At 38.6% G+C, this 23,136-nt stretch overlaps 1 protein-coding gene across 1 annotated transcript in view; it reads left to right on the forward strand.

Moving 5' to 3' along the window:
• ENOX2 (ecto-NOX disulfide-thiol exchanger 2) overlaps positions 1–23,136 on the forward strand; it is a 295,559-nt gene that overhangs the window by 110,452 nt on the left and 161,971 nt on the right. Inside the window, exon 2 of the mRNA XM_008071461.2 lies at positions 14,069–14,212. The gene's annotated coding sequence lies outside the window, so the exon portion shown is untranslated. The remainder of the gene's footprint in view (positions 1–14,068; positions 14,213–23,136) is intronic.

Below are 23,136 nucleotides of genomic sequence, written 5' to 3' on the forward strand. Positions count from 1 at the left end.
GCTGCGATAAACATACATGTGCAGGTATGTTTTTTATAGAGTGATTTGAGTTCTTCAGGGTATATTCCCAGTAGGGGGATTGTGGGGTCATATGGGAGGTTGATATTTAGAGCTTTTAGGAATTGCCAAAAGATCATTAGAGATTACTACGTATACTTGTATGGAAACAAACTTGAAAACCTTAAGGAAATAGAGGACTTTCTGACATCATACAACCTACCTAGATTGGAACAAGAAGAAATTGAGACCCTAAATAGACCAATAACAATCAAGGAAATCAACTACATAATAAGAAAACTTCCTACAAAAAAAAGCCCTGGTCCAGATGGCTTTCCGGCAGAATTCTACAAGACATTTAAGGAGGAGCTGATACCAATCCTACTGAAGGTATTCCAGGCGATTGAAAAAGATGGAACTCTCCCCAAATCATTTTACGCAGCCAACATCACATTGATACCCAAGCCAGGTAAAGATCCAACAAAGAAAGAGAACTACAGGCCAATATTACTGAGTTTTAGTTCAGGTTTCAATGGATGTCTTCCATCTAGGCCTTTTTTTCTCTCTCTCTTAAACAATGGTTCAACTCATTGTTCAGATAAGGAAACCAACAAAGAAATACTCACCAAAGGTTATTTTATGAGTTGATGAAAGAGCAGAGACCAGAGCCTGTGTCTTTATGGCCTATTCTTCCACTATACTTAACTGCAACTTTGCATTTTTTACATTTTACCAGATCCTTTTTAAAGTTCAGTGGAATCACTGAGGTGATAGATGACATAGGCAAACCATATTCAGTGTGATTTTTATCATATGTAAAGGGTTGTGAAATTCAAGGCCAATCTCCAAAGGCAGTTTGGAATCTTTCTCTGGAGATAATGAGAAAACAGACACAATATTTCTTAAGTATTTTAGCTGGTTTTTCTGGTAGCAAGGAAAGGAACTTGATCCTGTAGTTACACTTTGTGTAAATTTTTTTCCAAGACTTCAGTTATTTTTATTTTTACCAGTAACCCTTATCTTTCTTTATAAAAGGGAAAGCTATTTTTCCCCTAAAAGCCTCATAAACTGGACTTTAGATCTAACATTTATACCACACAACCAGTACAGTTTTCTACAGATTGTAGGTGATAAGTAAATGAATTTATCTTCAAGTGTTACCTGGTTTTGACTAAAACAAAACAAACTTTAAGCAGTGAATACTCATTCGCTGGTCTTAAATTAGAATCATTTAGGGATGTGTTTTTGAATCCTGGCTGCATGTTAGAATCACCTGGTGGCTTTTAAGTACTAGCTGCCCCACCCTAACCAATTAGGCCCCACCCTAACCAATTAGATCAGAATGTGTGGGGTGGGGTCTACGCATTGGTATTTTTTTTAATTCCCCAGGTACTTTTAACATGTAGCCAGGGATGCGATACACTGCGTTAAAGTCTCAGTCTCCCCTGGGAGCACTCCTAACAAATCTGTGATGTACGGGATTGCGTTGAGGCATGCAAGTAACTGGTTTAAAAAACAAAGAAGAAGACATGGGAGCTCCTTTTGCTTCTGTTTGGTTTGTAGAAAAACAAATTCGGGCCATATGTGTTCCAAAGAAAACAGTTGCCTTTTAGAAGACGCAAAGAAGGACACTTAAGTAGAATTGTTTTCCGGTACTGCTGTATATGGCCATGATTGGCATCTGCCCCGGAGGCCAGACTGCTTGGTCAGGTATTCGGAGGCTAAATAAGTTCATTGCTGTTTCATTTCCTTTTTTCATGTCATCTCAGGCAAGTACCTAATTTCCAGGAAATTCTGAGCCTGTAAAATTACCAATCCAAATCTGTCTCCAAAGGATGAGTTTCCACAAGTCTAAGAGTTGGGGGAAGCTCTAAAAAATAATAATGGAACAACCACGATAGAAGATGGAGATGGATTAAATTAAGGAGGGAATAAAAGTGAAAATGATCTTCCAAATAATTTCACACCTTGGCTTTTGAGACCCAGTCCAAGATCCCGGTGACATCAGTTAGACTGAGAGATACTTAGGTCTTTTCTAGTCTCCATTTCTTAAAGGCACTTTTGGAGAGTTATTGTGCTTTTACAGTCTGACTTTGGTACAATAGCTTCCTCTATTGTTTAATCAGAATAATTGGGTTATACTCTTGCTACCTCTGGGGTGCCTAGAACTCTTGAGAGTTAAGAATCTGCAATGTTTAAGTCCTATCTCCCACAATGTAACAAGATTCTAACTACCATACAGTGCTATATTGTTGCAGAGACACTCAAGTTGAAAATGTTTGTGGAATTGAATTCGGCTGTGGCATTTTCTTCAACTCAATCCATCACTTTGCAATCTCCTAGGAGCCCTGATTTGCTCTGCCAATTGTTTGTCTCAGAGCATCTTCCTGAAATGAATTTACTTTAAAGTTAAAGATGATTAGAGTGCTTCTTCTTCAGGAGACAATTGCATTGCTATATTCTTTGGCAGGGAGAAAAACAACATAGCATTAATTTTTCCAAGCTTTCTTTGAGTATTGTTAAAAGGAGAAGTGTTAGTTTAATCCAACATACTATAATAACAAAAAGAATACTGTTATTAAAATGTAAGATGTTTCTAATAAGAACATTTTGAGGAGTTGTTTGGGAGGAGGGGAGAAGGAAAAAGGATGAATAGAGAAAGTGACGGAATATATTAAGTATTCTTGACCTTCAAAGACGTTTTTGTTAATGAATGCTATAGACAAAATAAACCAGGTCTGAAACCTATAATTAAAATGTTCTTCTCCCTTTTTAACCCAACAGTATGTTATTCTCCTTCTTAGAATTTTATGTTTTATTTTTTTCTGGATGAATTAATATCTTTTGACAAGCTTTGTTAAGAATACATTGTAAAGGTCAAGTGTAAGCCATTTGCTGGTGTTTCCAGACAGCCTTTATTCCATAGTAAATAGAGACTGGAAGTGGTTTTATATTGCAGCATAGCTTTATGGATATGCTTTTATTGAATTGTACTTTTCTCATACTAAAGCCCACACTCCTTGCAGGATTTTCAGGACTGTGGCTTAAGAATTTTTAAATAGAGTCTTCACAGACTTCTCTCTTCTCCTTAACTCCCAGACCCAGTCACACACTAAATTCAGATATATTTTGTAAATATCTCTGAAATCCATTCATTTTTTCCCACCCCATTGCCACTGAGTGCACGCTACTTTCATCTCTCCATTATATCACTGTGGTTTCCTCCTAACTGGTCTCTCTGCCTTTGCTGCCTTCTCACCTTCAATCCATCCTTTATCCTGCTGTAAGAGTGATCTTTCTAAGGCACATATCAGGTGATGACAACTCCTTACCCAGAAAACACACACAAACCCACAAACATTCAGAATTAACTCTGAGGTCCTACAGTAAGTACTGTGATAAAAGGGCCCCATTATACTCCTATGGAGTGAGCCTTTTGGGGGAGGGAAAACTTCACTGAAGAGAAGTGTTTTGAAGAATGAATAAAAGCTCTCCAGGTGCAAAAAGGGAAAATTATATTTCAAACAGAGGAAATGGTATGTACAAAAACACATAGACAAGACAGGGCTTAACATGTATGAAGAATTTTGAGAAGTTTGGTATGAATGAAACAAAAGGTACTTCAGGAAGGGGCAAGAAATTAAGCTGATTCAGTAATTTAGGTGATTTTCTTTGTAGGTATCTGTGATCCTTTCTGCTTGTTTTCTCCTTGAGGTTAAGAAATTATCCTATCAAGTCCCAAAGTCCTCAAACATAGCATACTGCCAGGCACACAGAATTGTTTGAACGAATTGGCTCAAAAAGGAGAGACTATAAATCAATATTTACTTACTGGTTTGTTCATTCCGGTACATATTGAACACCTCAGTTAGGCTCTAGTCTGGAGCAAAATTAAGAGCCTACTCGTTATTTTATACAACAGCAATGGTAGGACTTGTTTCAAACACAGATTCTTTTTTGCTGTTTTGTTTTTGTTTCTGTTTTTTTTTCCTTTACAGTCATGCTGTCTGCTCAAGGAGCAGATTCTAGATTTCTCAGTAGTGGATTTGACTTCAGCTCAGGCAGGGACTTCTCTAAAAGAGTTTATCACTTGTCAACACCCTGTATTGATACTCCTGAGGTGGAATTGTTATAGGGGAAGTATGGTTCTATAAAGATGCATTAGCATATTACAGGAATCTGTTTTCTCCTGAGTGTTTAATCTCACAGCCAACCTCAAGGGTTGTTTATCATACATTCTTGAAAAACTACTCCAACTGGGGATAAAAGACTAGGAATGCAGAAAGCATAACTCCCGAACATTAATGATACAGTTATAGCAAAATTAATGAGGTGGGAGAAGGAGGGAGGATAAACATTTTGAACATGTAAATGAACGTCTACCATATTTATGTAGTTCTATCTTTAGGGAATGCTAAATCACAAACTCATCATTGGTTAATTAGAAGGTAATTAAAATTGTACCACATTGATTGGATAAATAGTTAATGAAGGCTGAATAAACAAAGAAAGGAAATCTGTTGAAATTAGTGTGTACATTTTAGGCAAAGCAAAGATAAAAATGTTACTCATGCAGTACAGTAGTCTTAAAGGATACCATATTCTTCTAGCATTAATTGATAAAATTAACTCTCCAAAGACCACAAGAGTTCCAGCGCTCACTCTTTCTTTCAAAGCATCTTACACTGAAATGCAGGTTTATCTGGCAGCAACTTCAATTTTCACTCACTCACAGCAAGTGAAATTATTTTGCTGTACCTTGTTTACAACTTATTTACAGGTGTCTTAAGAATCTATTAGAGGAAATTGGTGTTCTCTCTGTGTAGTAACTGTTCCTACTGAAAGGGCTGGCTTAGCCTAGGCTCCTGACCAAATTCAGCTGGCAAGCTAGTTTTCAAAATCAGTGGAGTGGTTTCTGCCGGGAGAACTGTGCTTGGTTTTGATAATTGCCTCAGCTTTATGAAATCAATCAGTCTGAAGGGAAGACCTCATTACCGATCTGACAAGATAGACTCCAATTTCAATACTAGAACAACTCTCTGTCCTCGGGCTCTGAAATCTGCAATTACTTATTTTATTTAGACAGAGACACCCATAGTACAGTACCTCTGGGCACGGTTTCAGGCAAGTACTCAACAGATAACCTAATGGTCAGTGTGTTAGGAACCTGCCCTTTTCCTGTCACTCAGGTGGAAAATTGGTCAACAGGAATTGCAGCATGGCCTAGAGCCAGCTCAAAGCAGGTAATGATGAATCACCATCTTTCTAATCCCCACCCCCAAAGATGTGGAGAGAGGGGTAGTTGCTGTAACTGTTCCCAGGGCTAAACTACAGCAAAATGAGGCTTTCTCTTAGTTTCTCTAAAGACTGCCAGACTTTATCCTAAGGAAAATGATAGATCGCCCATCTACCATCTGTCACTTTGAACTGTTCTATCAAATCAACATTTTGTTGAACTTTGTTTTCAATGAGGAATGTGATTTTGCTGTGTTTCCCAAGCCTTAAATTGTATAGGGGGAAAAAAGTCCTGAAATGTTCTTGAAGTTGAAAATATGTATTTTGCTTTCCTGCTCACAGAACTCAAACACCTTAACAGATTTAGCTCAGACTTTTCTCAAATAATTCATCTTTACTAGGCTTGGGAGATGTCAATACCACAGGAAAAACACAGAGAACATTCTGAGTATAGGAAAATATGGATTTAGGGAGAAATGGCCTTTCTCCCATCCACCTTTAGTGTCACTGCTAGCATTGTTCTAAGCATAGCACCCAGCTGCAACCGGGCACTCATGAAAGCTTTGAGAGGAGGTGTTTTCCTTGGGGAAAATGTGGTTCTTTCTTTCTTTTTTGTAAATTAATTAATTTTCTTTAAGCGTGGTTCTTTCATGTTGGAAAGTTTAAGGTAGTGACTAATATGGTCTCCTTAACGTAGTCCAAGCAAAGATCAATCTCTGACTACTCCCAGCATTATTTATTTATGATTTACCTTAATGGCTTTTTATTATCTGTAAGAAAAAGTCGGTTAGAAGAAGAATGCAAAGCTAACATCTCCCATGCCATAAACAGGATGTATCCTGGAGGCCAAAGGAGCCACACTATTCAAATGTTCTCATTCCATTTTTGAGGCAAATGTATATAAATCCCAAATGTTCTCATTCCATTTTTGAGGCAAATGCATATAAATCCCCTGGTGCAAGATCTTAAACTTACATTTCCTCATTTAATTTTTCTCACTTTGCTGTAAGGGAGGCATTTTCATCCCCATTTTACAATGCAGAAACAGTCTGAGAGAGGTCAAGCGACTTGCTTTATTACTCCTTGTAAGTGGCACACTTTGTAAGTGGTACCTCTAGTAAGTGGCAGATGTGGATTTGAATCCAAGTCTGACTCTAGAGCAGCACCGTCCAGTAGAACTTTCTGGAATGATTGAAATATTCTATAGCTATGCTGTCCAATACAGTAGCCACTAGCTACATGTGGCTGTTGAACACTTGAAATGTGACTAATGTAAGTGAGCAAATGAACTTTTCATTTTATTACATTTTGGCTAATTTAGACTTAAATGGCTATCTGTGACTGATGGCTACTGTATTGGATAACACATCTCTAGAGATTGCCTTTTCTTACCTATTATTTATAAAGCAAGATCTGTAGCCTGGTGTACGTAGAACCATTAACAGAAGATCTATATATGGGATCTGTTTTATAGTGTTTTCTCATATGAGAGTCTTAGTGGAAGGACTGTTTTGCCCCTAAAAAGGGAGAATGAAATTATGGATACAAGATTTGGCATAGAGCATATGATAGTTTACAACTATTCCCCAAGGAGTGTTCAGGAAACTTAGGGTGGAGAGGACACCAGGAATGCTGAAGGAACCCAAAAACCTTACTTCCATCTTCCCTTCAAAACCGCCCCAGCAGCAGGTCAGTTGGCATCTGGGGTGGGAAACACAACTACAAATACTCTTTGACTTATGTTAGGGTTACGTTCCAATAAGCCCATTGAAAATTGAAAAAATCTGAAGTCAAAAATGCACAGCTGACTGGGAACTGCGGCTCACTGCCACTGCCCAGCATGTGAGAGAAGTACAGTTTCTACTGAATGTCTATCACTTTCACACCATCATAAAGTCAGAAAGTCATGAGTTGAGCCATCATAAGTCAGGGACTGTCTGTATTGTACCCAAAGTTGTAGCTGAGTTCAGTTCAACACTCATTTCTAAAATGCTTATAGTATTGTACAAGGCACCATGCCACATCTTGTGGGAGGAGGGATCAAAATATGATTAGGGTATAAAGTTTGATGTCAAGGAGTTTACAGTTTGTGAGGATGGGGTAAGACAGGAGGTAAGAGAAAACAAAATACTAAAAGAACTATAACACAAGGTATGCACTTAAAAGCATAGGAAAGTATAGACTAAGATCTAAGGAGAGCCAGAATAGTGCTTTAGAATTTTTAAAAACCCGAGTTCCTTGTTCTACTGCCTGTTAGTTGTGTGGCCTGGGAAATTTACTTCAACTCTGTAAGTTTCCTATTCCTTGTTGTAAAATGGGAATAACAATGAGAAAATAAAATGAAGGAGTATTGTTTATAAAGTGGGGCATATTCTAAACAACCAATGAATGATAGCTCCCTCAATGGGTAGTTCCTCTCTCTCCATGGCTATGTATGTATTGGGTTACATGGAGGTAGAAAAGGAAAGCATTATAAAGGAAATAGCAACTGGGGCAAACTCTCAAGAAAGGATAGTATTTTAACAGCTGGAAATCAAGAAGCAGGTGGAGGAGCAGTGTGAGCCAGAGGTGTGGAGGTAGAAAAGTATTGTATGAATTCAGTGAATGTTATAGTCCCATTTTGCTAGAATGCCAGCCAGCCTTTCCCACTCAGTGTGATCCCCAACACCAGCAGGACTAGCATCATCTAGGAACTTTTCAGAAAAGCAGACCACAACTCAGACTTACTGAATCAGAATCTGCATTTTGACAAGATCCCCAGCAACTAGGCATAGTGGCTCATGCCTGTAATTTCAGTGCTTTGGGAAGCTGACATGAGAGGATTGCTTAAGGCCAGGAATTTGAGACCCCTGTCTCTACCAAAAAAAAAATATATATATATATATTAGCTGGTCATGGTGGCACTTACCTGGTCCTGGCTATTTGGGAGGCTGAGAGGAGAGGTTCACTTGAGCCCAGGAGTTCTAGGTTACAATGAGCTATAATCACACCACTACACTACAGCCTGGGCAACAAAGCAAGACCCTTCCTCTAAAACATAAATAAATAAAAATAATTTTTTAAGAAGATCCCCAGAGAACACATGTGCACACTGCAGTTTAAGAAGTGTTGGAGTAGAGTACAAGCTGAGACACAGCGGAAGACAAGGCTTGAAATGGATGAGACCTTGTTATAAGAGACTTGGATGCCTTTACCACGTAGTCTGGGGAGTCACTAAAAGTTGTTGAAGGATCACTGCCAGTGAAAATTGGCCTATGACCTGTATCACACCTTGAAAATGACAACTTAAGCTCTGAAAGTTTTTATGTCCGTTACCATTCAGTCAAGCTCCTTAGTGGAAGAGGACTTTTGCTCTTTCTCATATCTTCCCCATTACCTCCACTTACCCATTAATCTTTTACAATTATCCTTGCTTCAACTAAACCAGTTCTGTGTAATATTGAACTCACAAAATTGACAAAATAGGTTTCATTTGTTTGACATCAGTTAAGACCTGCAACTGAAAAATGTTCTATTGTTTTGGCTGCTAACTCCTGTGTCTGAAGAGTGATTTTATAGTCTCTTTTGGACATTGTAAATATTCCCTCAGAAGTAGCAGGTGGAACAGTTGCGTAGTGAGAGCTGCTAATATGGAGTCAGGGGGTTTGAGGTCTAGACTAAGGTAGGAGGAGGGATGAATGAAAGTAAGGAGGGGCTCCCAGAGATGGCTAAATCCTATAAAAGCACCTGCCAGAATACTAAGGGCCTGGCCATTATCCCAATGCCCTCTTCCTTCAAAAACTTTACATTAAAAACTAATTTGGAGACCTTTCCTTCCCAACATGAAGTCTAATTTCTGATTTTAAATTGATGTCATTTAGAAAATAAGACTCCGATTATAGAAAGTTGTTTTATAGACAAATTAGCTAGAATGTTCTTATTACCAAAAATTAATAATCATTTTTTTCAATGCAGATTTCTGTCTAGAGATTGTTGCCTTAAATTGAACTTACCAGATTTCTCAGGACTTTAACCAGCTTTTTTTTTTTTTTTCTTTTGAGTTGGAGTCTCACTGTTGCCCAGGCTGGAGTGCAGTGGCACACTCATGGCCACTGCAGCCTCGACCTGCTGGGCTCAGACAATCTTTCTGCCTCAGCCTTCCAAGTAACTGGCACTACAGGCGCAAGCCACCATGCCCAGGTGATTTTTTGATTTATCGTAGAGACGAGGTCTTGCCAATTGACCAGGCTGGTCTTGAACCCCTGGACTCAGACAATCCTCTTGCCTCGGCCTCCCAAAGTGCTGGTATTACAGGTTTGAGCCACTGTGCTCGGCCCACTTTAACCATTTTTTAAATGGTAGAATTGTGTTTCTTTTTGTTAAGATTATACAGTCTATGAGCCACAGTTGCAGATAAGAAGTGGCATGGACCGACAGGATCACATTTTGGTATTATGACCTGGGGCAGTCATTAAAAGTGTTAGACTGCATCATGAAGGTTGGTCCTAATTTGACCTGACAGTGGAAAGCTATGTAAAGTGAATTGTGACAGTAACTGTTATAATAGCTGAACTCAAAGAGATCATTGATCTTCTCTCACATGAATCATGAAAATTATTCGGTTCTTTCCTCAAAGCCCATGAATTATTTGCATCTGTGTGACAGACATCATTGCATGTGAACTCCTTGACCAGCTTATTGGTGTACTGACTGAGAATCACACTTTTGAGATGTTTAACCCCCTGGTTCCATTGGATGTGGAATGTCATTCTCCAAGGACCTCACCCCCACCCTTCCCCAGTATGCATACTTTCTAAAGCAACCTCATGTGTGTTATGAAGTCAGATAATCTGTATTTAAACATGACTTGAAATAACAACTGGTCAGCTGTCTACACCAGTTAACTTAGATTTGTTTATTGTGAACATAAGATATAGAAATAGCAGAAATCCATATCTATTTGTCTTTGTTTTATCAATTTGTGTTTCCTTTTGGACAAGCGGAAAATTCTGTGGGCTTGAAGGTTGAGGGGACAAGATGTGAGGGAAACAAATAAGCAAAGTACAATGCTTTATTTTATCCTCAGGAATGAAAGGGCAAGGACTGTGAGAAATGTATAAGACTTTAGAAAATTTCTGACTTCATTCTGTTAGTTATCTGTTACTCCCTCATTTGTTTTTGTTGCAGTGATTATTAGTAGAATCCTTTAAAATTTAGACATCCCATGTATTCATTTTAGGGAAAATAAGCAAGATGACAGTTGAACAAAATGCATCCTACTTCACAGATAATCTGGGGGAAATAAAAGGAACCTCTCAAATAAAGTAGGTGGTAGTTTTTAAAAAGTAAAGCAAGTTGGATCCTAACAAGGAATGGGCCCCAGGCTAAGAAGTACCTTCTGGATTTAGGCCTGTCAGGAATTCTATAGATAAGATTTCTGCCTTGTATAGAAGAATGAAATAGATACCTCAAACGTTTCCCAATCTAATATATTCCAGTTTTATCATGTCTATAAAAAGGTGATAGAAATTGCTTCCATAAAAGATTTAAAGATGAATTATATAGTTGTGGAAAAATTACACTATGGTAATTCCCAGTATTTTTACACTTATATCATAATTGAAATTTTAGCAATAAGAATTCTTGGAATTAAAGTGGGGTTTTTTAAGGATTTAATAATTTTAATGGGGCTATTTTACTTAAAATAGCATTTGGCATGGGTCACATATGAGGGAGGACCCAAAAAACTGGAATTTATGTATAAAAAATTGTGTACTTATTCTTACATGTTTAAACATCAGTAGCCCTCAAAGTTCTCTCTGTTTGATGCAATACACCTATCAAGATGCTTTTCCACTGCTCAAAATAGTTTTTCAACTTGTCAATTTTGTTGCCCTTTAGTGCTTCTGCCATTTTTTGTTTCAGCTCTTCCACATTGGCAAAATGTTTCCCTTTGAGGATGTTTTTCATCCAGGGACACAAAAAAAATGTCACCACGGGGAGAGATTGGGTAAACAGGGAGGCTCATGCTGGGACTCAGGGGGCTCATGCTGTTTTTGGTCAAAAACTGCTACACGCTCAGCATGGTGTGGGCAGGTGCATTGTCATGGTGGAAGAACCAGCTACCTGTTTGCCAAAACTTGGGAAGTTTCTTCTGCAAATCATGATGCAACCTTCTCAAAACTTCTAGATAAAAACTTTGGTTGACCGTTTGATCCAAAGGAACAAATTCCAAGTGTACTCCAAAGGGCCCACCCTCCAAAAGATAACTCTGGTTTTTTGGCGGGGGTCCCCCTCGTATACATGACACAGAAAAGATCCTTTAAGTACCTATTGATTTACTGGCTTATTGGTTTATTTGGTTCTGTCTTAGGGGAGGAATGAAAAAAATATAGTAAAAGTAACTAACAAGCATTTGTGTCATAGGATTTTGCTATCTCTATAGCTGTTGCTCTCAAAGTACAAATCTTTGGAGACTGTATTGGGTCCTGGATAATATAAAATGTGGATTTGTGTTCAGTGAATCAGCTTACTTAGTGAGATGGTTCTTCTCCATATGAGATCTTTCCCTATAAAAAATAAGGCCGGAAATGTTATACTGACTTATCCAGATTTTCACATATCTAGATCATATGTGAGGTGCATACACAGAATGTACTTTAAATCTCAGTCTTATTCCAAGACAAATCTGTACGTTCGTGGGAGTAATAAAATATCTAAATCCCAAAAGTTATCATATGGGACTAAATAAAGGACAAGTGCAACTATACTCAAATGTCTCAGGCTGAATACTTTAACTCACTGTGTCTTTTTTTTCTTAGATTCCTTCAACTTTTAGAAAAAGGTACAAACAGCAATGAAAAGGTTCAGTGAGGAAAGTAGGATATATTCTTGGATCAAGACAAATTCAGACTAATGTATCCTTGCATTATGCATCAACAATTCTAGAAATTAAAAATAGAAATTAAATATTATAATAATGGCAGTTAAGACTTATTGAGTATCTACTATGTGCCAGATGTTATTCAGAATGTTCTACATATATGTCCTCATTTAATATTTTTAGCAGTCCTATGAGTTAGATATTGTTATTAGCCTCCTTTTACAGATCATTGTGCCAAAGCTCTGTAAGAACCTCAATCATCTACTTAATAAGGCAAGAAAATTGAATAATATATTATTCTGTAAAATTATCAAATGCAAAACAAAATAAAAAGATTTTTCTGATTAAACATCATTAATCAGGACCTCCAATCCCTGAGCATTCCTTTTAATCAGGATTTTGCCATCCTGCAGGATAGTACTCATCTGATAGAGATGCATTTAACATCTAATTATTTTAAGTAATGTTGATATAATTAGCATTAGCACTTTAAAGTTGTAGCCTTAAGTCTTGATCATCAGCTGTCATGTCTTTACTCTAATTGCATGGGCTAATATAATGAGCCATCTACCCCCTACCCTATTGAGGATTAACTTACTATGTGCAAAGCATGGCACTAGGCACTAGGGATACGGTTGTGGGGGAGAGAAAAAACTAGGCAATGTTACTATTCCTTTACACGTTGTGAAACTAAGACTAAGGGAGATAACATAACTTGCCAATAGCTATCCAACTAGTAAAGAACAGCCAGGATTTGAAACCCAGTCTATTGCAATCTTTTCCCTATATCATTCTGCCTTCCATGGAGTTCTAAGTGTAGTCTGATTGCTGAATAAATAGTACTTGTTATATGGGCTGAAAATATTAGCAAGGTGATATTAGAAACAATGATGGAAAGTCATTTTGTTAGAACCTTAACATTGATTTTACTAAAACTTGATTGTCCTGTAGCTGATGGCATCCCAAGTTTTTTTTTTCTTTTATCTATTTTTTTATTGACAATTTACAACATTATCTCAAGAATTATACAGTTACATACCATGGAAAAGTTGGCGGTTAAAGAATGAGCCATATCAGACCAACCTGATTCCCCTTTAGATAGGATTGGAAAACCAGTGGAGAAAAGGCTTAGAAGAGATATCTTAACTTTGGGCTTTAACAAAGCTTTTTGATTTCACATTCCATGGAGTTTTAATTGAAACACTTGAAATTCCAAGTGCTGTTGCCAGAGGAGTAAGAACTATCTCTACTTGTCCCTGACTGAACCATGTAAGACTGGAAGAGTAGAAAATGCCATTGCCATTTTATGCGGTGCGGCAGCAAATCAAAGTGACCATGCTTATTCTTTGAAGAGAATGAGATTAACACTATCCAAACCTGGGACATAGCTCCCCATCACTCCAGCTACTAAATAAAATAAACCCCTTGCAATTTCTGTATCTTTGATTCCTTTTCTCATTTACCATGCAGTTATGGTATTCTTTTTTGAAAACCTCTCTATTTTATCATTGGAAGTTCCTTTGAACCCAGGGTAGTCTGATTATTATATCTGCATCAGTTCAACAAACTTTGTAATGAAAGGATGGGGAAATTTCAGGAGATAATGCAAGGAATATAAAGTTAACCTTTTTCCAAGGAAGAGTAGGTCTAACCACAGCCACATTTAAAGCAGGCCCCATGTCTTTAAGGGAGGGTGTAGAAGACAGTTACTAGCTTATGACCAACACTGTTAACTTGTCACATAAACAGGAGGGATCTTACAAATAACAGAGCCACTGTCTTATATTTTAATTCTGAATTTATTGATAAGATCTGTGAAAAGTTACAGAGGGAAACTGTCTGTAAGAAATTCACCTGTTACTCCTAGGTTCTTAAGATTTAAAAGATTTTCCAATAGTGGCTCATATAAAATAATCTGGAGACGATCCCAGTCCTTAATGGAGTCTGGACTTTGGCTTTCTTTTTCTTCTTTAGGATTGAACCAGCTGCCCTTTGACCCTGCCAACAACAACGAGCCCCTGCAGTTTGGTAGTGCCAGTGGCCCTTTGGTCACAGAAGGCCTCACTGAAAATGGAGGGGAATCAAGCAAGAAAAGAAAGAGAACAAATGCTCCTTCAGGTAAGCTAGGTGGTAATGCACTGTCTTAAGTCAGTGCTATTGAGTCCTCATTTTCCTAGAGCCTAGTATGTGTTGGGTCACATACTGTGCTAGGATTTGTAGGAACTACAGACGTAAAAGAGTCCCCTATCCTCATGGAACTCATGATGGGATTGAAGGAAGAAAAAAAGCACACAGATGAATAGCTCTGATAATAAGATACAGTGTCATCAGTGCTGTGGTAAATGTAAAAGAAAAAAAAAACCTGTGGGAGCACAAATGAGGAAGAGTTTAATTGCGCCTTAGGGATTATAGAATGCTTCATGGCAGAAGTGACATTTTTAATTGATCCTTGAAGAATGGATAGGCTTGAAATGAGAAGACGAGTAAAGAGTGGTCGATTTACGTAGAAGGAATTGCATGAATGAATGGCTTCACTATACATTTGTCTTTGTATGTATATGTGGCAGGCTATCCTCACTTGTAACATAGATAATTGCATAAATGTATTTGTATCTCCCCACTTCCACCTCTGTTCCCTCCCAAACACACTATGCTTACATGTGTTCTATGCTCTTATAATTTTCAATTCTCTTAAAACAGCTGGCAAATAGATTCTTCTAAATCTTCTATAATAGCCTGAGTTTTTAGCCTCCCCAGCAATCCTCCCACCCCACAATTCCTCATGTCTCATTGGCCTGTTCTCATCTTAACTTTTTTCAAAAAAAAAGTAAGAAAACAATGGGAGAACCAGGTCTTAACTGTTCATCTGATATTTTAAAATTTTATGTCTTTGTTGCTTGTTTGTTTGTTTAGAAATAGAATCCCTGGTCTATGGAAACTGAGCTGAAATTTGAGGGTGGGCCTAACAGACATGTTTGTAGTTTTTCCTTTATTTTCTTTTTTTACTATTATTTTTACTTTCAGCTTGTGAAATGGAGCATGTTTACAAATACATCTGACTCTTAGATCATAGATCTTTCTGCTTTTAAGTCAAGATATTTGTTAAATGAGTTTGGAAAATGAAAATACAGTAAAACCTTAGCCATATGGAGCCCTCAAGAAATGAGTAGTTCTTAGAGAGCTATATTTTCTGGAGCATAGAAAGACATTGTGTAAAGCCAAGGAATTGGATTGAGTTCTAATCCTGACTTTGTCTCTCTTTGTACCCTGGAGTTAGTTGCTTAATCTCTTTGAGTTTCACTTTCTTTAACTGTGAAGTAAACGTGATACTAATACCCACCTCTTAGGATTGTTTTGTTTTGTTTTTTTTCTTTTTTCTTTTATATATGTGGGGTACAATTCAGGGTCAGGTATACAAATGTTGACTATGCAGGTACCCTTGAGGATGGTTATAAGAATTCATTGAAATGATGTAGGTAAAGTACTTATTACATGTAGTAACCACTTAATAAATGTTGCTATTATTTTATCAGCATTATTATTATATGATAATAGTATGAACCTTATCTTTTTTGTGTATGTGTGTTGGAGTCTCACTCTGTCACCCAGGCTGGAGGGTAGTGGCATACTCACGACCTCTCCAGCGTTGACCTGCTGGACTCGGGCGATCCTTCTGCCTCAGCCTTCCAAGTAGCTGGAACTACAGGCACATGCTGCCATGCCCAGCTAAATTTTTTGATTTGTTGTAGAGACAAGGTCTTGCCAAGCTGCCCAAGCTGGTTTTGAACCTTCGAGCTCAGGCAATCCCCTTGCCTTGGCCTCCCAAAGTGCTGGGATTGCAGGCTGAGCCACCAAGCCCGGCTGAACTTTATCTTTTTTTTTTTGAGTTGGAGTCTCACTCGGTCGCCCAGACTGGAGTGCAGTGGCCGCTCCCAGCCACCGCAGCCTCGCCTGCTGGGCTCCGGCAATCTTTCCGCCTCAGCCTTCCAAGTAGCCAGAATTACAGGCATGCGCTACCATGCCCAGCTGATTTTTTGATTTATTGTAGAGATGAGGTCTCGCTGCCCAGGCGGGTCTCGAACCCGCGGGCTCAGGCAATCCACTCACCTCAGCCTCCCAAATGCGTGGGATTACAGGCTGAGCCACTGAGCCGGCTGAACTTTATCTTAACCATCAAAATATTTTACATTTTTACTTTGAAACTGTGTGTGTGTGTGTGTGTGTGTGTGTGTGTGAATGTATCTGCCTTTTAAAGTCATATATTTAACATAATACATCATTTAATCTTTGCTTGATCATTTAGGGGCATAATTCCAGTTATTAATTATTGTAGTACTCTAATAGTCTATTATAATTTTCAGGGTTTACTAAGGAATATAGGCCTTTTACCACTACACTAAATTGTGCTAGACTGGTCTTTTAGTTATTACACTACATTTTACACATGTCCTGTGTCCTTTTTGCAGTTGCTTCTTATTCCTCTGTTTCCCTTTGTGCAGCAGCCCTTTTTCTCCTTCTAATCAGTTCTGAATTTTAAAAGGAAAACTAGCTTGCTCTGCAAGTTGATGTGTCAGGTTAGTATGTTAAGAGTTAAATCAGCTGCAAGTGGAACCCATGATGGATAGAGTACACAGGATTTAGGGTACCAACTTGACAACGTCTATTTTGGCTGCTCTGAGACCTTTGCTGATCACTTACTACTTTTCCGTTGTATTCACGTTAAGTGATGTGCTAGCTTAGGGTAATACCTCCTGAACTGTAGTTAACTCTTGAGGGTAGGGAAAGGGAGTATGCATTAATCTGAATTGTGAACTAACTTTAAAGAATTACAGTTTTATTTCTAATGATCGTATTCGGCGAGAGCAACATAACTGTTGCAGATATAGGACTTTAACAATAGATTATGTTAATCTATAATTAGCAGAAAACAATTTGTATTCAACTAATAAATATGCTGAAATTCTTAAAAAACAGTATGTTCTTTAAAATAGGTGAAATAAGCCTCTGGTAGGCTAAATTAGCTCCCTTGAAATCTTGTTCACACTATTTGCTTATTGAGCCTTTTCTTTGTAAGTAGGACAAAGGTAGCTGCAGCCCAGGTTAAATTACCACAAATTCCAAATTAGTGTAGTCTAAATTAATGAGGTTTTACTATACAGGCAGTCTCTTATAATTGTTCAGTGGCAATCTTTTGATATTATAAATGGGCAGATTGCCTTATAATATTACTTTCTTCCTCTGCAGTGCTAGACAAAAGGAAGAGGGAAGGTGTTTTGTAAGTAGGGACTTTCCTCTTTTTTATTTTATTTTTCTTCATTCCATGCATTGTGGCAAGAAGGGCAGCTAAGGTTGGAAATCCTTATAGGAACTACCAGTCATTTCAGGTCCAAGCTGAGATACATGTCCAGCCACTGCATTGCTCGACCATCTAACTCCACTGAGTCAAAGCCATCTCTCTCCTGCTTCTTCACTGCAAATGAGGGAGAGAGGGAACAACGCAGCACATGTTCCTTACTTTCCTCACTATTTATTCTTTTTTTTCCCTTCCTTTCCCATCCCTCCTAACTTTCAGCGTTTTTATAAACTGCCTCTCCTTTTGTACTGAAATGAATTTCTTAAAGGTCACCAGTGACTTTCAGATTGTCAAAGTCAGCAACCTTTTGGCAGGTCTCAACTACCTTGATCTCTTTTTTTCTTTTTTTTTCCTTTCTTTTTCTTCTCTCTTTTTTTTTTTTTTTTTTTTTGAGTTAGAGTCTCACTCTTGTTGCCCTGGCTAGAGTGCAGCAGCACACTCATGGCCACCAAAGCCTCGACCTGCTGGGCTTAGGTGATCCTTCCTCCTCAGCCTTCCAAGTAGCTGGAACTACAGATGCATGCCACCATGCCCAGCTAGTTTTTGTGATTTATTTTAGAGACGAGGTATCACCAAGTTGCCTAGGCTGGTCTCGAACCCCTTGACTTAGGCAATTCTCTCGCCTCGGCCCCACAAAGTGCTGGAATTACAAGCTAAGCCACTGCGCCCGGCTAATCTCTTTGTTTCATTCGATGCTATCAAACAGTTCCCCTGCCCCTTGAATCTTCTCTAGTTTTGTTTTCCTTGGCAATATGCTTTGCAAGTTCTTCTTCCTTTTCTGTCTCCTTCAAGCCTTCTTTCTCATTTTCTCCCTCCCTCAACTGTGGGAAGAAGAAGTAAAGCTTAAACTTACCCAAAGTTGAACATAGTGAGTGATTTAGTCAGGCCTCCAACTTTGAGTCTATTTCTTACTACAGTGCAACAGCAACTATGTCTATAGATATGAAGAATGTGGAGCCATTACTAAAATGTATATTAAACATTGATAACAGATTAGAGAAAGCTGTATTTGTGTGAAAAGAAATAGGTTACAATAAGGTGAGCAGAGCTTGGATTTGGTAATCTTTCGGTTCCCTTCCAACTCTGAGATCTCGTAGTTCCTCTTTTTCTTTTCTTTTCTGCTACTCTCCAAACCAGTCTTCTATTTCCACCAAGCTGATCTACTACCTTTCTCCAAAGGCACTGTGCTTACCAGCCTTGCTAATGTCATTCACTCATGTCATTCATTTTCCTTGCCTAACATGTTCTTCCTCTTCTTTTACCTGCCAAAATCTTGTCCAACATACTATTGCTCATCTGTTTATATGTATATGTCTTAGCCTTTCAACTCAGTCATCAGCCCCTGATCGGAAGGGCTCTGACTTTATGTCTTTTAGCAGAGATATGGTGTCTTGCACACAATAGTTGCTCAATAAATATTTGTTGATTGATCCCATATTTGACTGAAGAATTGCTTTTTATTTGCCTTTGTGTTCTCTGTTATTTTCTTGTTACTCTCAGGGTGGAGCTTTGCACAAAACTGGGTGCTTGGTATCTGATGTTGACCAGCTGACAGCCTCACTTATCACTAAAGGTCAAATTCAGACATTTGTGAGATTACACCCTCAGATTACACACATATCAAATCTGGGTGCTTGTGCAAAGAACACCTAGATGTAATGGAATCCTTGTTTCATGACCAGGTAAAATTTCATAAGTGTCCAAGGGAACCAGTAGGTGGGGTTTGGGTGTCCTGCCTCAACTCTCTATGGAGTAGATTAGTAACCATAAACTCTTTGTGGATCAGGCTGCTTTGTAGCTATCATCCTATGGTGAGCTCAGAATTCTTCAGAATGTGTCCACTCTCAAGTTTTACCTTTTCCCCATCAAAAAAAAAAAATAGTATTTCCTCGGTGATGCTGCGGCTATACAAATTGTCTGACAATGACAATTGAATCCAGTTATTTAGATGGTATTCTATGACAAATGAATAAAAGATTGTGAAACCCATGTAAAATTCTAATGCCAAGTCTCTTTCACAAAGATGCCAACTGCCTCCTGGTTTGAGAGCCACCTGGATTTGTAGAAGCAGAGATATCAACTCTTTCATCAGATATTTCCACTAAAGTGGAAGAATCCATAAGTTAACAGGATCAACCGGATGATGACTAAAATTTAATGCATTGTTTTAAGCAACAGCCTGGTACACTAATATTCCAAGGCATCAGATCTCTGGAGGAGTGGGCAACTAGCCAGGAATAATTATGAACCAAAGTGAGCATCCAGATGTGGACATAGTCCTATTTCCATTTATTTCTCTAGAGGCCTATGTTGAAAGATAGGTTTGCACTTAAATATGTGATGCCCAGTACTAAGTAGTATTGCCAAAGTTCATGTGAATAATGACTAGCTCAATATGAAAAGAGAGATCTTCAACCATTTTCCATTTACAATAATGATTGAATCAGAAGAGTTCAAGATCTCCAGAAAGACCCTCCAAATCAATAATAATTTGTATTGGTGTGAAGATTCTTTCTCTTAATGCATTTTACTGATGAGATGAAGAGAAATTACTTTGCCTAAGGTGAACTAACATCACCAGGAATATTATATTAAGATAGGGACCTCCAGCTAGTATCTAGTCTTGATTATAGACTCTTGACTCCATTCTCAAGGTTTCCTTTAGAATTTCTGGAAGTCAAAATAAGATCTGACAATATAAAAACAATGAATAGTTCCAGCACTACCAGGGCTAGGTAAATAAGAGAAAGTGAGTCTACAGAGCAGCAAGAAGAGATTTTGGTCAGACATAAGGAAGAACTACATCAGAATGGATTATCAGAGAAGTTGTTTAGGCTCACTTGGAAGAGAAATATAAAGAGGAGATGAACACTCATCTACCTGGGATTATTTCTGTTTCCTTTCTTGCCTAGAAGAAGGACTGTGAACCAGGAAACTTTTCTATGACACTTACAGCCTTTTGATTTACCTCATACTCACAGAAATGAGACTTTTATTTCACATGTACTTTGAAGTCCATAAATGAAACCATTGATTGTTTTTAAAGAGAGAAAATGCCACTATTTTATGTCTTTGTGTGTGGTATTTCTAGCATGTCAGCTGAATTATTATATTGCCAAAGGCAAGAAGAATCTATTGTTCCTTTAAATTTAATTAAAATAAGAAAAAGAGTACACTAATAGCCCTACTCAGTTTCTTTAGTCATTTGGACATTTTTATCTGATTACAGTTTCAAGAAATAAAACCATTATCTCTATAACTGGAGGATCAAAAAAGTAAGCTGCCTTCCTTCTTTCTCAGGTCTGATAGAAACTCAGTGTGAAATTTTTTTTATCTTCAAGGACTGTCCAGGGGAGGGGAGACGGAGGATGGCACAAAAGAGGCAGAATAGAAAAATGTAAATACATCTCTCTCAGGTTGCCCCAATCATTGAAATAGCTTTGGAATGATTTCGTAACTTCATTGTACTTAAAGCTTTAGTTCTCTCAGCAGACATAAGTGTAAGTAGCCTCATATGTTGGTAATTATAGAGACTAGTGGTAGATGCTTAATCCTAGTATTTTACAGTTGGAGGCAACTTCATCCAATTCCATCATTATTACCAATGATGAAACTGAGACCCAGAGAAGGGACTTGTGAAGTTACGTGGCTAATTCATGACAGAATGAGAGCTAGTTATTACCAGACCCATATAATCATTTCAGACTGGCTAGGACTGTGGCATGTGATTGATTCATTTTTACGGTGAAAGTTTATAACCTAGAAGTGCTAATTTCCCTCACACTAATAGTATTACATGATTTTTTTTTTTTTGAGTCAGAGTCTCACTCTGTGCCCAAGCTGGAGTACAGTGGCATGCTCAGAGCCACCGCAGCCTCGACCTGCTGGACTTAGGCGATCCTTCCGCCTCAGCCTTCCAAGTAGCTGGAACTACAGGCAGGCGCCACCATGCCCAGCTAATTTTTTGATTTATTGTAGAGATGAGGTCTCGCCAAGTTGCCTGGGCTGGTTTTGAACCTGTGGGCTCAGGCAATCCTTTCACCTCCGCCCCCAAAGTTTTGGGATTATAGGCGTGAACCACTGCTCCTGGCCATATTGCATGATTTTTAGCAAGTATATCTGTTCTGGCCACCACATGGGGAGATCCCGTTGTTCTCAAGGTAGAAAAGGAATTTGAAGCCTGGCTCGGCTTCATGGCTCAGACTGTAATCCTGTGCCTTTGGGAGGCTGAGGTGAGTGGATTGCCTGAGCCCACGGGTTTGAGACCCGCCTGGGCAGCAAGACCTCATCTCTACAATAAATCAAAAAAATCAGCCGAGCGTGGTAGCGCATGCCTGTAATTCCGGCTACTTGGAAGGCTGAGGCCGAAGGATCGCTGGAGCCCAGCAAGTCGAGGCTGCGGTGGCTGGGAGCAGCCACTGTACTCCAGTCTGGGTGACAGAGTGAGACTCCAACTCAAAAAAAAAAAAAAAGAAAGAAAGAAAAGGAATTTAAAACTAACAATCACCTTTGAGGAAATTGCCTTTGTAGAGGCGAACTTGGGCAACTCAGCAAATCACAGGAGAAACTTTGTGACAACTACTTACATGGCAGGAGACATTTTGTGTTCCCCATTGCAGCCCACCCTTAAGGCTACTCCATCCAATAGGAAAACATTTTATAATTATGTTTTTTCTGTGATTTAAACTTTGTTGCATAATTTTATCTAGAGACATCTTTCAATTCTTGATTGTTGGGCAAAGACGTGTCAGAAAAACATCAGTTTTACATGTGTAAAACTCAGTTTCAGAATAAGAGAATTCTTACGTTTTGAGAGGTTGTTTTCCTCTTCTGTTAGCTTAGGAAAGTGCTCAAAGCAACTGTCATTCTTGTCCTTGGGGCCTGTGAGGGCCTCCCTGGCCTTAATAAGAGAAAGGAGCATTCTCAGACATGTAGTGAAAAGTATACAGAGGATTGTGGTTTTGGTACTGGATTTGCTACTTACTATTAGTCTTTTAACCTTGAGTCCATCACAGAAGGTGTTTCTAAGCCTCAGCTTCCATATCTGTTTAATGGGGAAAGCATTTTGAAAGCTGTCAGATAATACTTTTATGGTTACCGATCTGCTTGTTAGGGCTTGAGAGCGTGAAGTAACCTCACTGCTTTTCTTCTTCCAGTTCTGAATCAAACTGAGAAACAAAATAATTCATTATGGGGAACAAAATATATCAGCCTTATTATAGGTAAAACTGGATTGAAGATCATGACTTGTGCCTAATGCCTAATGAGACTTCCTACCACCTTCAGCTCCAAATATATACCTTGATATCCACCTGTGAAGAAGATTGAGTCTCCTGAACAGACCAGTCATCCTCCCAGTGCCACTGAGAGTGACTGTCCATGTTGTACTTCAGTGGAAGCTGGAAATTAAGAGCAAAGTGGGCCTGTAGGCCTGCCTCTAGAAAACAGTGCCTGTGCCCTGACTAAACTCTGCCCACTTTATAAGAGAAAGAGGGTCATGTCAGTTGGAGGGTATTTGGACTGAGAGCCAGAATGCACAGGATAGGCCATTCATGAGTACTTATTTTTAATCTGATCTTACCCCTCAGATAAGTTCATCTTCCTCCTGTTCTAAGGAGCAAGCAGGAGTGGGGTAAAAGTTTAGAGAATCTTCTATAATACTCACTGTCCCCCTTCACAAACACAATGG

Source organism: Carlito syrichta, unplaced genomic scaffold (genome assembly GCF_000164805.1).
Source record: "Carlito syrichta isolate Samal-C Ts95f unplaced genomic scaffold, Tarsius_syrichta-2.0.1 Scaffold314335, whole genome shotgun sequence".
Classification (NCBI taxonomy): domain Eukaryota; kingdom Metazoa; phylum Chordata; class Mammalia; order Primates; family Tarsiidae; genus Carlito; species Carlito syrichta.